The sequence below is a fragment of the Aquarana catesbeiana genome, linkage group LG13, assembly GCF_042186555.1.
Source record: "Aquarana catesbeiana isolate 2022-GZ linkage group LG13, ASM4218655v1, whole genome shotgun sequence".
Classification (NCBI taxonomy): Eukaryota; Metazoa; Chordata; class Amphibia; order Anura; family Ranidae; genus Aquarana; species Aquarana catesbeiana.
The window spans coordinates 153,585,421-153,599,577 of record NC_133336.1 but is presented as its reverse complement, the minus strand read 5'-3'; the positions used below and the strand labels follow the sequence as shown (position 1 = coordinate 153,599,577).

General features: G+C 46.4%; 1 protein-coding gene across 2 annotated transcripts in view; it reads left to right on the top strand.

Annotated features, from left to right (window-relative positions):
• ARG2 (arginase 2) overlaps positions 1-14,157 on the top strand; it is a 1,243,303-nt gene that overhangs the window by 311,503 nt on the left and 917,643 nt on the right. The gene's annotated exons all lie outside the window — the stretch shown is intronic.

Below are 14,157 nucleotides of genomic sequence, written 5' to 3'. Positions count from 1 at the left end.
CTTACTTACACTATTGGCAGCCCACTGGACAAGTAAGAAGTGTCATAATACAAAGCTATAAATACACACTGTACACATTTTAGCACATTTTTACATTCTGCTATTATCTATCAAGATAATAGGATACAAAAACATTACCATTTGAAAATATTTAGGCAGGCCCTTGCACTACATGCTTTGGGGAATTCATCCATAAATATGACCACAAAAGAGGTAGGTACAGTGTGTATAGGTTTGGCAAAGTCAGCAGATAGAGGATTGGTATCAGCTGAGTTAGCAGTTGAGGGGGAGGGAGGGTTCCAAATGGTTTTGGGACCCCAAAAAAAGCCTCTGGCACTCTGCCAGAATTTAAAGCACAAAAAACGTTTTTAAACATTTTAGGGGGTGTTTAGGGTAAAGCACTACTATGGAGCTGAAAAAATACATTGTTAAAGCAGAGGTTCACACAAAAATTGAACCTCTGCTTTTCGGAACCTCCCCCCCCCCCGTGTCACATTTGGCACCTTTCGGGGGGAGGGGGGTGCAGATACCTGTCTAAGACAGGTATTTGCACCCACTTCTGGCATAGACTCCCATGGGAGTCTATGCCTCTTCCCGTCCCCACCGCGCTGTCTGCTGGGACACACGCGGGCCTCAGAGACAGCGGGGACCGGTGAGGAAGCGCAGCGTGACTCGCGCATGCGTAGTAGGGAACTGATTCCCTTACAGAGAGTGATGGCGGCAGCACCCGAGGACCGAGGGATGATTCGGTCTCGGGTGCCGACATCGCTGGACCCTGGGACAGGTGAGTGTCCTTATTTTAAAAGTCAGCAGCTGCAGTATTTGTAGCTGCTGACTTTTACATTTTTTTTTTCGCGGGACTACCTCTTTAAGTGACTAGGCGAGGTGGATATAGGCCCAGGAGAGCATGCTGGGGAGGTTAGTGAAGGCAAATATGTATGAAGGACAAAAAAAATGTCAAATAAAACCAGCATGCATGAGGATAAAGGGGACATTCACAGCATATTACAATCATGGTAATTAGGGGATAAGGAAAGAAATACATTACATTAGCAAGCATTAAATACAATAAAATGTGATGTTAAAGGATAAAAATCTTACCTTTAATATAGACCTTCTGCAGGACCTGTAAGATGGCAGAACAGGTCTCTGGGATAATGATCCCCAAAGCCTGGGGATAGATGCCTGTCGAGAACTTGAGGTCCTGCAGGCTTCTCCCCGTCGCCAAGTACCGCAACGTGGTGACTAGCCTCTGCTCCGGAGTGATGGCTTGCCTCATGCAGGTATCCTGCCTGCTTAAATAAGGGGTCAGCAAAGCCAACAAGCGGTGAAAAACGGGGTCTGTCATCCGGAGAAAGTTCCTGAAATCGTCAGGATTATTCTCACGGATCTCATGAAGCAAAGGCATGTGACAGAATTGGTCACGCTGCAGCAACAAATTCTTGGTCCATGAACTTCTCCTCGCCCTGTTCATGGACTGGGCTTGTGTCAAAGAAAGAACCCCAACACCAAGCCCCCGCACAGCACGAACTCTACGATGAGTTCGTACACGCAGCATGGCTAGAAAATGGTCGGCTGGTCAGAACGAAGTAACAGAACGCACTGAAGAACAGCAAGGCCTGTGAAGAGCGACCTTAAAATCAGTAACGAACGGACAAGAACACAATGACAAATCAATGGGAACTCGCTGCACGCACTGAAGACCAGATACAAACCCACAAGCACAAACTGAACACCAGAAATAAGATCTGAAATCCACGAGTCTGAAAAAGCGCGAATCATCTCTCACCAAACTTTTACTAACACGAGATTAGCAAAAGGAGCCCAAAGGGTGCCGCGCTTGATATTAAACTGCCCTTTTATAGTCTTGTCATACGTGGTGTGCGTCATCGCGTTCTTGACGTTCGGAAATTCCTACAACTTTGTATGACCGTGTGTATGCAAGACAAGTTTGAGCCAACATCCGTCGGAAAAAATCCATGGATTTTGTTGTCGGAATGTCCGATTAATGTCCGACCGTATGTACAGGGCATTACTCTTGGTGGGCGCAGGAACAGGCCGTGCTGTGAAATATTAGATCAAGAATTGTAATTACATGCCATTGGTGAACACACAACAACTGTAAGTCCTCACAGTTACTCTTGGTGGGCGCTGGAACAGGCCCTGCTGTGAAATATTAGATCAAGAATTGTAATTACATGTACCTGTTGAACAGGGGCAGAAAAATTGGGCCTTAGGCACTGGTGCCAAAACACTGAAACCCCTCATAGATGCTATAGTTGGAGTGCAGGAATGAGCCCTGCTGCAAAGTATTGCATCAAAAATTGTAATTATGCACCCCTGTTAAAGAGGGGCTGAAAATCGGGCCTTGGCCACTGGTGGCGGTGCCCAGAACCAAAAATGTTCTTACAAGCTATCAGCATGAAAATTGAGGAGGAAGAGGATTGTGACTCAGCATAACAGGATAGTCACTCAGTGTCAGAGACGTACTGCCCGTTCCAGAAGGCGCGCTCCTATGCGCACGCACGAGTCACGGACTTCGCCCATGAATGTGCGCATGCGCCCACGTTACACGCGCTTTGGCGCCCAACGGTCCATAAAAGATGTTCAATGATGCTGCCCCTTGCGGTTTGATCTGATTCTGTTCCCTGTGTTCCTGATTCTGTACCAGTACTCTGTTCCTGTGTTTGACCCGGCTTCCTGACCTTGCTTATGTCTCCAATCCTGACCTCGGCTCATTTGACCCTTCTCTATTACCTGCCTGATTGCCTTTTGCCAAGACCCAGCCTGGTACCCTTTGCCCCTGGTACCTGAACTTGGAGTATCTGAGAACTGCCAAACGTCTGAGACCATGCCAGGCACGATGGGCATTATTTTTCTCTAGGTTTTCATTTCACAAAACTTACCGGCCTGGCTCCAAAAACACCAAACCGGAAGCTCTTTCCCACATGCTAAATTTGTGTCGTGATCATCCCCTGGCAGGCCATTTCGGGATGCATAAAACTTTATATATAAGCTCTTGTGCTACCTGTATCCATAGCAAGACCACTAGAAGCAAGGCCTGGGGTATACTCAAACCCTTACCAGTCCCTGACTGTCCTTGGAAAATAATTGCCATGGATTTCATAGTGGAACTTCCCCCATCAGAAGGTTGCTCAGCCATTTTTGTCATGGTTGACCGTTTATCCAAAATAGCCCACTTTGTTCCACTAAAGAGCACACCCTCTGCCATGGAAATTGCCCAGGTCTTCATTAAAGAGATAGTAAGGCTACATGGGGTCCCTGCAGACATTGTTTCGGATAGAGGGGTGAAGTTCACCTCTCGCTTCTGGAGGGCTTTGGCTTTGTGCAAGGCTCTGAAGATTGAACTGTCCATGTCTTCGTATTATCACCCTCAGACCAATGGGCAAACTGAGAGGACGAATCAAATGCTCGAACAATATCTCCGATGCTTCACCTCCTTTGTTCAAGATGACTGGGTAGCATTACTATCCCTGGCAGAATTTGCCTTTAATAATGCTAATCATTCGGCTATAGGTCAGTCTCCATTCTTCATCAATTACGGGTTCCATCCAACCTTCCTACCTGATCTCATCCCGGATTCAACAGTCCCGGCGGTCCAGAGTACCGTCGATTTCCTGACTCGTAATAGCAAGTTATTGTAGTAAACCATGACCAGGGCACAAGCAACCAATAAGAGGATGTTCGACAGGAAGAGGAGAGGGGAATTATGTCTGCAACAAGGCGATCAAGTATGGTTATCCACCACCAATCTTAAGATGTCTTGCCCCGCAAGGAAATTGGAAATTGGTCCCTTCCCAGTAAAACGGAAATTAAATGATGTTTCCTACGAACTTGCCTTACTGGAGTCCTTGAAGATCCACCCGGTATTTCATGCATCGTTATTAAAACCTGCAGTGCCTGATCCTTTCCCAGACAGAGGATCGAGACCACCTGAACCTGTGATCATTGACGGAGATGAGGAATTCGAAGTGGAGGCCGTCTTAGACTGCCGAAGAAGAAGGAACCAGCTTCAATTCTTGATCAAATAGAAGGGTTACGGTCTGGAAGAGATTCCTGGGAACCTCAACAGAACATTCACGCCCAAGAATTAATTCAGGCCTTTTTCCGCAGTCACCCCCAGAAAAGAGTTCTCTTGGGCACCCGGAGGTTGCCCTTAAGGGGGGGGGCACTGTCAGGGACGTACTGCCCGTTCTAGAAGGTGTGCGCCTATGCGCATGCACGAGTCACAGACTTCGCGTACGAATGTGCGCATGTGCGCGTTAGATGCGCTTTGGCGCCCAACGGTCCATAAAAGACGCTCAATGATGCTGCCCCTTACGGTTTGATCTGCTTCTGTTCCCTGTGTTCCTGATTCTGTACCAGTACTCTGTTCCTGTGTTTGACCCGGCTTATGTCTCCAATGCTGACCTCGGCTTGTTTGACCCTTCTCTGTTACTTGCCTGATTGCCTGTTACCAAGACCCAGCCTGGAATCTGACTGTTCTCTGCCTGCCGTTTTTGCTGTGTTCCCCGATGTGTATGACCCGGCTAGTCTGACTTGCTGCCTGCATCCGCTGCTCTGCAAAACTGCATCTGCTGACCTGCATCCGCTGCTCTGCAAACCTGCATCTGCTGACCTGCATCCGCTGCTCTGCAAACCTGCATCTGCTGACCTGCATCCGCAGCCCTGCAAACCTGCATCTGCTGACCTGCATCCGCTGCTCTGCAAACCTGCATCTGCTGACCTGCAACCGCTATTCTACTAGCCTGCATCTGCTGACCTGCACCTGCTACTCCAGCTTCCACGTGACGAGACCACTCCAAGCAGTAAGGACTCAGCAGGCACCTTTACCTCACTGTGCTCTTACCGCCATTGTTCCCACTCCAGTGGTCTCCGAGCCAGGGTGGTACGGGAGGTCTCCCTCCACACGTCAGGCTCACATCCCAGGTATGTTACACTCAGCATCAGCATAGGCAGTCTTGAAGGGATCTCACATTAAAAAAAATCAATCGGTTACATCTGCATCAGGTGTTTGGTAGCTGGTGATCCAAGACTGATTCATTTTTATGAAGGTCAGCCGATCGACCGATTCGGTGGACAGGCGCACCCTGTGATCGGTTTACAAAGCCTCCAGCAGCACTAAATGTGTGTTCCGAAAGAACGCTAGATGCAGGACAGGCCAGTAGCTCAATTGTATACTGTGCAAGCTTTGGCCAGTGATCCATCCTCAAGACCCAGTAACCCAGAGGATTTTCGGTTGGAAAGGTGTCCAAGTCTGATCTTGCCACTAGGAAATCCTGCACCATGTGAATCAGACACTGGCGATGGTTACTGGAACCGATCATACCTTGGGGCTGTGGACTAAAAAATTGTCTGAACGCATCGGTCAGACGGCCACCTTCTCCACCACTCCTTCTGTGATTGACTGAAGCCTCAGCAACACGTTGTCCAGGAGGACCAGGAAATTGTAACCTCCCAGGCTCTTCAACGCGTTGCACAAACCTTTCCGCAAGGCCTCCCGAAGATGTTTCATCCTCTGCTCCCTCTGCGACAGCAAGATAAGGTCCGCAACCTTACCCTTGTAACGTGGATCAAGGAGGGTTGCCAGCCATTAATCATCCCTCCCCTTGATACCACGAATACGAGGATCCTTCCGCAGGCTTTGCAGGATCAGGGAGGCCATGCAGCATAGGTTTGCTGAGGCATTCGGTCTAGAGTCCTCTGGATCACTAAGGACGCTCTTCAACGCGTTGCACAAACCTTTCCGCAAGGCCTCCCGAAGATGTTTCATCCTCTGCTCCCTCTGCGACAGCAAGATAAGGTCCGCAACCTTACCCTTGTAACGTGGATCAAGGAGGGTTGCCAGCCATTAATCATCCCTCCCCTTGATACCACGAATACGAGGATCCTTCCGCAGGCTTTGCAGGATCAGGGAGGCCATGCAGCATAGGTTTGCTGAGGCATTCGGTCTAGAGTCCTCTGGATCACTAAGGACGACATGATCCGCAGCCACCTCCTCCCATCCACGTACAAGTCCATGGGTTTCTTCGGACTGTAAATGATCACTTGAAGACTGCTGCTGATGCTGAGTGCCAGGCTCCACCTCCATGCTGACACAATCCTCCTCCTCCTCTTCCTGTGTGATCGGCGGGCACGCAGAAACACTGTCTGGATAAAGGGGGCCTTGAGAGGTAAGGAAGTCCTCCTCTTTCTCCCTCTGTTCTGCCTCAAGTGCCCTGTCCATCGTTCCACACAGCGTGTGCTCCAACAGGTGGACAAGAGGGACAGTGTCACTGATGCATGCACTGTCACTGCTCACCATCCTCGTTGCCTCCTGAAATGGTGACAGGACAGTGCATGCATCCCTGATCATAGCCCACTGGCGTGGAGAAAAAATCAAAGTGCCCTGACCCTGTCCTGGTGCCATAGCCGCATAGGTACTCATTGATGGCCCTCTGCTGCATGTGCAGCCACTGCAGCGTGGCCAACGCTGAGTTCCACCTGGTGGGCATGTCACAGATTAGGCGGTTCTTGGGCAGGTTAAATTCCTTTTGGAGGTCAGCCAGCCGAGCACTGGCATTATATGACCTGCGGAAATGCACACAGACCTTCCTGGCCTGCCTCAGGACATCCTGTAAGCCCGGGTACCTGCCCAAGAACCGCTGCACCACCAAGTTAAGGACGTGAGCCAAACAGGACACATGGGTCAGTTGTCGCTGTCGGAGGGCAGAGAGGAGGTTGGTGCCATTGTCACAAACCACCATACCTGGCTTAAGCTGGCATGGCGTCAACCACCTCTGAGCCTGCCCCTGCAGAGCTGACAGAATCTCTGCCCCAGTGTGGCTCCTGTCCCCCAAGCACACCAGCTCAAGCACCGCATGGCATCTTTTTGGCATCATGGCCCCTTGAACGCCTATGGAGCACCGCTGGTTCCGAGGACAAATCAGCACAGGAAGAGGCCATGGAGGAAGAAGAAGAGGAGGGGGTGGAGGAGAGAGGTGTGGCAGAATCACCACTAGTAGAATTTTGGAGGCATGGTGGCAGAACAACCTCCAACACTACTGTACCCTGTCTTGCATCCTTCCCAGCTGACAGAACAGTCACCCAGTGCACGGTGAAAGATAGGTAACGTCCCTGTCCATGCCTGCTGGACCATGAGTCAGCAGTAATATGCACCTTACCGCTGACCGCCCTGTCCAGCGAGGCCAAGACAGGGGGGCAGAGTCTACCAACTGAAAAGGCAGCAGTTGAAGTGCTAGCAATTTAGCCAAGCTAGCATTCAACCGCTGGGCATGTGGATGACTGGGAGTGAACTTCTTTCGGCAGTGCAGCAGCTGAGGCAGGGAAATTTGCCTGGTACAATCAGACGTCGGTGTATCGATAGCAGATTGCCCGCAAGTACTTGGCTGTGACACACCTAATTCTACACCTTCATTCCTCTCAGTGCAGGTTTCAGAGAGGACTGAAGGTATAGTGGGGTTGTAGATCCCAGCTGATGAGGAGCAAGGAGAGGTCCTCTTTGTTCTTTGGTGTGGGTCTTTTAGGTACGCTTGCCAACGAACTGCATGGCAGGTCGACATATGTCTGGTCAAGCATGTGGTGCCCAAGCGGGTGATGTTTTGGCCACGCGAGATACGCTTGAGACATATGTTGCAAATACCAGTGGTGAGATCTGATGCACTCGTCTCAAAAAAGGCCCACACCAAAGAACTTTTGGAATAACAGCAGTGCCCTGCACATGCAGAGCTCTGCGGTGTGATGCAGTCGGTGTGCTGCCCTTAAGCTGGCCCCTGGGGGGGCATCCTGCCTCGTTGGAGATGTGCCTCCTCCTCCTCCTCCTCTCTCCTATCAGGCACCCACGTGGAGTCAGTGACCTCATCATCCCCTCCCTCCTCATCACTGGAGCAAAACTGGCAGTATGCTGCAGCTGGGGGAACTTGACTGCCAGATTGCTGTCCTTCTTGGGTACCCCCTCTCTCTGGGCTCATGTTACTGCCTTCCTCTAGCTGGGTACCATCATCAGAGCCTTCAAAACGCTGGGCATCCTCCTGGAGCATGTACCCAACACTGTGGTCAAACAGTTTGGGAGACTCCTCAGGAGGACATGGTGGGGCTAGGGAAGGAGTGACTGATGCCATTGAGCTGAGGGAAGTGGCCGCGTTGGCAGCTGCTTTGCCATACAAAGTACCCTGAGCCTGGGGGAGAGAGGATGGGGAGGATGAGGACGGCTTGGTCATCCACTCTACCAAGTCTTCCGCATGTTGTGGCTCAACACGGCCAGCTGCCGAAAAAAAGGACAAGTGTGTCCCACTGCCACGTGCTGATGAGGATGCACAGTCTCCATGACCAGCACTGTTGGCTCTAGACACAGAGCCTGCTTGCCCTCTTTTATTGGCTTGTGACTGTCTGCCTCTCCTTGTTGGCCTTCCAGACATACTAATGGCCTGCAGTGAAATGTAGCTGCACAAAGCTGGGATGTTTATATATATACTTATACTACAGCTAGCAGAATCAACTGCCTGCCTGTAGTATTATTAGTATGAGAACACCAGCAATTGCCTTCAGGTAGCTTTGGGTGCACACTGTGCAGAGAACACAGTACACTAACTGTAAATACTGTAGCTGCCTGCCTGTGGAACTAATAGGATCAGAAGAACAGGTAGCTTTAGGTGTACACTGTGCAGAGGACACGGTACAAAATTGCCTGTATTTACAGTCTGCCTGCGATATATTCGAAGCTCATCCCTACCAAAGACACATACACAGAGAAAGCAAGCAGATCCCAATTTCATTTAAAGGTGGAAGATGTGGTTGAGCTGACACATACACAGAGACAGCAAGCAGATCCCAATTTCATTTAAAGGTGGAAGATGTGGTTGAGCTGACACATATACAGAGACAGCAAGCAGATCCCAATTTCATTTAAAGGTGGAAGATGTGGTTGAGCTGACACATACACAGAGACAGCAAGCAGATCCCAATTTCATTTAAAGGTGGAAGATGTGGTTGAGCTGACACATACCTGTAAAGAGACAGAGAAGGAATGTTCAGGTGGGGCAGAACTTGAAGCAGAGATTGAAGTGCATATCACTTGTAGAAAGAATCACTTAGAGATAAAAGACCTAAGGATAGAAGCCCCTGCAAGGTGCTCCCCCAGCAATGTCATTACATTGTTAGTTCGGGGTTTAGATACACTTTAAACTTTTTTATTTTGCCTCTACTCTGTGGCTTTTTTTTTTTTTTGGGTTACATAGTTATGTTGCTAAAGAGACACTTGTCCGTCAACTTCAACCCTAAAAAAGTTATAACATCCACAATTGTTCCACTTATGCCCCTATCATGGTATCTTGTTCCCAAAGGAAATATGAGAAACTGGGACTATTGTGACTTTTGCTTAATATTAATTTTGGACCTGGGAAGGTCCATAAGTATGTAAACATATAAAAAACAAAAACCTGGTGCAAGGAATATACCTAATATTAGTTACAACTGTGCATGAAATAGATCTATTTCAGACAAGCAGTTGTGGGGTGGTAAAAATGGGTGGCTGAGCCATCCGTGGTTTTATTGCCTGCTAACACGGGAAGAACAAGACCGAGTGGAAAGAGAATGTCAAGATGTCTCCTAGGCACTGCTCTCCCTCCATAACTAAGCATCCCTGCTGTACTGATCAGCTCCTCAGGCCCTCTCCTTCCAGTTCTTGAAGCTCTCCACAGTTGTACTCAGTGGGGAAGATGACAGCCCCAGAGAGGCATGCTAACAGTGAAGGCATCAAGGGCCAGATAGGGACATCCAAAAGGCTGGATGTGGCCCTGGGACCACAATTGCCCAGGTCTGTTGTAAACTGATAGCAGCAGCACATCAAAACCATCCTCCTTCCTGGTCCACTGGGAGTAGGAATTATCTTATACCCTCTCTGATGAACACAGATCCAAAATTCTTCAAACTCATACTCCCCCTATCAATACAAAATATCAGTGAGTACATCTGTAGCGTTGAAATACAAAATGAACTTGTAGTAATCTTTCAAATTCACATTATTGACATGACATGGTAAAAACAAAACATGGTGTTTGGTCTAAACAATGCTCACCTAACACAACCATTACTACAGTGGAACAGATTGATCAATAATGATTCAAAATGAGATGATGTCAAATGGAAGGAGCAGCTGGTTGGTGGTATAGACGTAGTGAAGAAAACTCTACATGTTACGCTGCCCTTAAGCTCTTCTTCAGGAGCTTGCAGTCTAATATATACATGAAAACAATAAAAATGATTAAAAAACAAAGACAGACAAATAATGTATCAGAACTGAGAATGTAACAATCATTTAATAATAGTGTAGATAAAAACGAACATGTCAAGGAGTCTGCCCCCTACCCATACCCCCCAAAAAAACACCTTGGGAAGCAACCAACCCAGAAAGCATGTGATCATAGGTGGACACAACCCAATTGCAGGGGCATATTAAACTGCACAAATGTGATCTCCTAAGGCAGGTAACAGCTAGTATAAAACAGGGAGGAAGCATACTTACAGTGCATAGTATACAAAACAATATACGCAGGCAAACCTGGTGGGATCCTCCACCAATCAGCGGTTTCTCATGCCTTAAGCAATATAGAGCTCTAGAAGGAAGTGCACAAATATGTATGTGTCTATACGGATAGAAAAACAATGGGGGTCTCTGGGGACCCTGATGTAAGTGAGGGGGGCTCTCTGGGGACCCTGATGCAAGGGGGAGGCTCTCTGGGGACTCTGATGTAAGGGGGAGGCTCTCTGGAGACCCTGATGTAAGAGGGCGCTCTCTGGGGACCCTGATGTAAGGAGGGGCTCTCTGGGGACTCCGATGTAAGGGGGAGGCTCTCTGGGGACCCTGATGTAAGGGGGAGGCTTTCTGGGGATGCTGATGTAAGGGTGATCTCTGGTGACCCTGATGTAATGCTACTATATAATGGTATATATTTATATAAATATATATATATATATATATATATATATATATATATATATATATATACATATATATATATATATATATATATATATATATATATATATATATATTTATATTTATACATACATACACGTATATTACATACATGTATTTGCCCGCCCAAGGGTATGACTTTCTTTACTTTGCTAGTATGGGCTCTGGCCCCAGATCTTTTGTAGACCTAGCAACGCCCCTGCTCCTTGACATGTTAGTTTTTGTCTACACTATTATTAAATGATTGTTACATTCTCAGTTCTGATACATTTTTCGTCTGTCTTTGTTTTTTAATTATTTTTATTGTTTTCATGTATATATTAGACTGCAAGCTCCTGAAGAAGAGCTTAAGGGCGGCGTAACATGTGTTTTCTTCACTACGTCTCTACCACCAACCAGCTGCTCCTTCCATTTGACATCATCTCATTTTGAATCATTATTGATCGATCTGTTCCACTGTGTTAATAGTCAGTTGTGTTAGGTGGTGTGAGCATTGTTTAGACCAAACACCATGTTTTCTTTTTAACATGTCATGTCAATAATGTGAATTTGAAAGATTAATACAAGTTCAGTTTGTATTTTAACGCTACAGATGTACTCACTGATATATTTGTATTGATACAAATGTATTGATACAGATGTGCCTCTAAAGTCCATGTTTCCTTCTTTTGAATACATTTCACAATATATTTAGGACATTGGCACACTCATACCTACAGTATCTGTATCCACAACGTCATCTTGTGGTGATACATTTAAATTTAAATTTATATTAATGAGTTCTTTTAAACCCTGAGCTTGGTGGTACAGGGACCCAGTACGCTTAAGTAGGTGAGACACATGAATTTTTCCAATGTGCTGAAGATGTGGACATGCACCTATTTCATACTGGTGGCAGTGCCCACTTATTGAATCTTATTGGAAACAATCAATCACTGATCTCGATAATGATAACAAAACTATTCCAGGTTTTATTGCCAAAGCTTAACCTCCCTGGCGGTATGATTATTTCAGATTTTTGCGTCTCAAAGTGGTACAATTGTTTTGCATAGAAATTTGGCGTTTCATATTGTAGGCCTGTAATTCTTAGCAATAACACACTTAAATCTGTCCACCAAGAGTCTAGTAGACATCCTGGGTATGATGAAGTTTGAAACACAAAATCATAAATTATAATGTAATAAATAAATATAAGTATAAAAAATAATAATATAATAATATTAAAATAAATTTCCCCACGATTCACTATTGCTCAATTCTGCAAGTGTTCTAATTTACTATCGCTGTTTTCTAGCTGGTCTAAAACCACTTTTGACGTAAAAGGACACTTTTTGGTTGCCATGGACAATCTCCAGTTTTCAGGCAGAAAGAACAGTATATATAATAAAAAACTGAATGCAGGGCATTGGAAAAAGCACTGGGGACAAAAGAGATATGAAATAATTTCATACAGTACTGTAATCTGTAAGATTACAGTGTACTGTATGTGTTATGAATTTTCACTTTTTTGAATTTGCCGCCAGGCTCCTCCCCCCGTGCGTCACAACTTTTGCAAGGAACGGAGCCCAGAACACAGGACATTGGGAGCGGAGGGCAGAGCCCGCAGACACAGTGGGGGGACATCGCAGGATCCTGGGGACAAGGTAAGTAACCTGCACCAGGATCTCGAGTGTGGCTCAGGGTTACTGCTAATGGTGCTGAAATTTAACCCCGAGCCACACTCGGGAAAACCGCCAGGGAGGCTACTTGAACAAGCTGAAGTTAGAAGCTGATTGGATACCATGCACACCTGCACCAGATTCCTAGTGCTCCAGTTTTAGTAAATCTACCCCTATGCCTGCCACTGTGTATACAAAATCATTGATCCTAAAATTCTTGAATGCAGCCAAGTGCCTGATCTGGGAAATACTGGGAAATCCTCAGACCACCATACTGTGAGTTGATAAGACTCATTTGATTTAAAAGATCAATATCCTCAAAAGGACTGACTCTGACACACATTGCAAAATATAGGCAAGCTGGCTACATTCCAAAAATTCCAAACTCTGCAAGTCTTTTCTAAAGACATGCCCAGATCTCAGATCATGCCCAGAAGTTTTATTATCATAGACATTAGAAGGCTGATTCACCTGCATTAACAGCACTAAAACCTGAAATACAATCAATTGTAGTACTTTGTGTCAGGTCAACAATCTGGCTTGAGTTTTGTATGGAAGGCTGTAGAATAAATTGCATAAAACTGGCAATGATTTATTGCACACGTGCATTACCTGTGTTTTCCACCACCTTTGAAACATGTTACTCTTTTTTTAAGTTGAAGTTTGCTTTTGAATAATACATTGAAAAGGTACAATTGTGCTAAATTTCATGTATCTTAGTAAGCTACTTAGCACCAATTCTGTTTCTTTGTACCACCATCATAGGAGCCCCAATTTGTTTCCAAGATGAGTTCTTCCAAATGAAAATTTTACCAAGCAACGATTTCTTTCAATTTTGCAAAAACATCCTCACTTGTGGTTGTTTTAGACATTGTGCCAACTAATTGTAAAAAGAAAGCCAGTTGTATAAAATCTGTTACATGCGTAGATTCATCAATAGCCAGAGAAATATATTTGTAGCCAAGTGCTGGCTGTGTTTGTTACCTTCAGTCAGGAACATTCCTTCATGGGCTATACATGGAGTTACATAGTTAGTAAGGTTGAATAAAGACACCAGTCCATCCAGTTCAACCTAAGTGAGTGTGGGTGTGTGTGTCCACAATTGTCCCTATCCCTGCACATTGCGTCTCATCAAGATGCTCCTCCATTATATATTATTTATTTAAGGTACCCATATAGCGCCGTCAATTTTACGCAGCACTCCACACACGCATCGCACGCTCACAATGGTCCCCACCCCCAAGGAGTCCACAATCCAAGGTCCCCAATTCACATTCATATACTAGGGCCAATTTTGGACAGAAGCCAATTAACATGTCTTTGGAGCATGGAAGGAAACTGGAGTACCCAGAGGAAGCCCATGCAGGCACAGGGAGAACATGCAAACTCCAGGCAGGTTGTGCCATGGTTGGGATTCGAACCAGCGACCCTTTTTACTGCTAGGCAAGAGTGCTACTCACTACACCACTGTGCCACCCGCAGTTCTTTCCCCCTAGTGCTTAA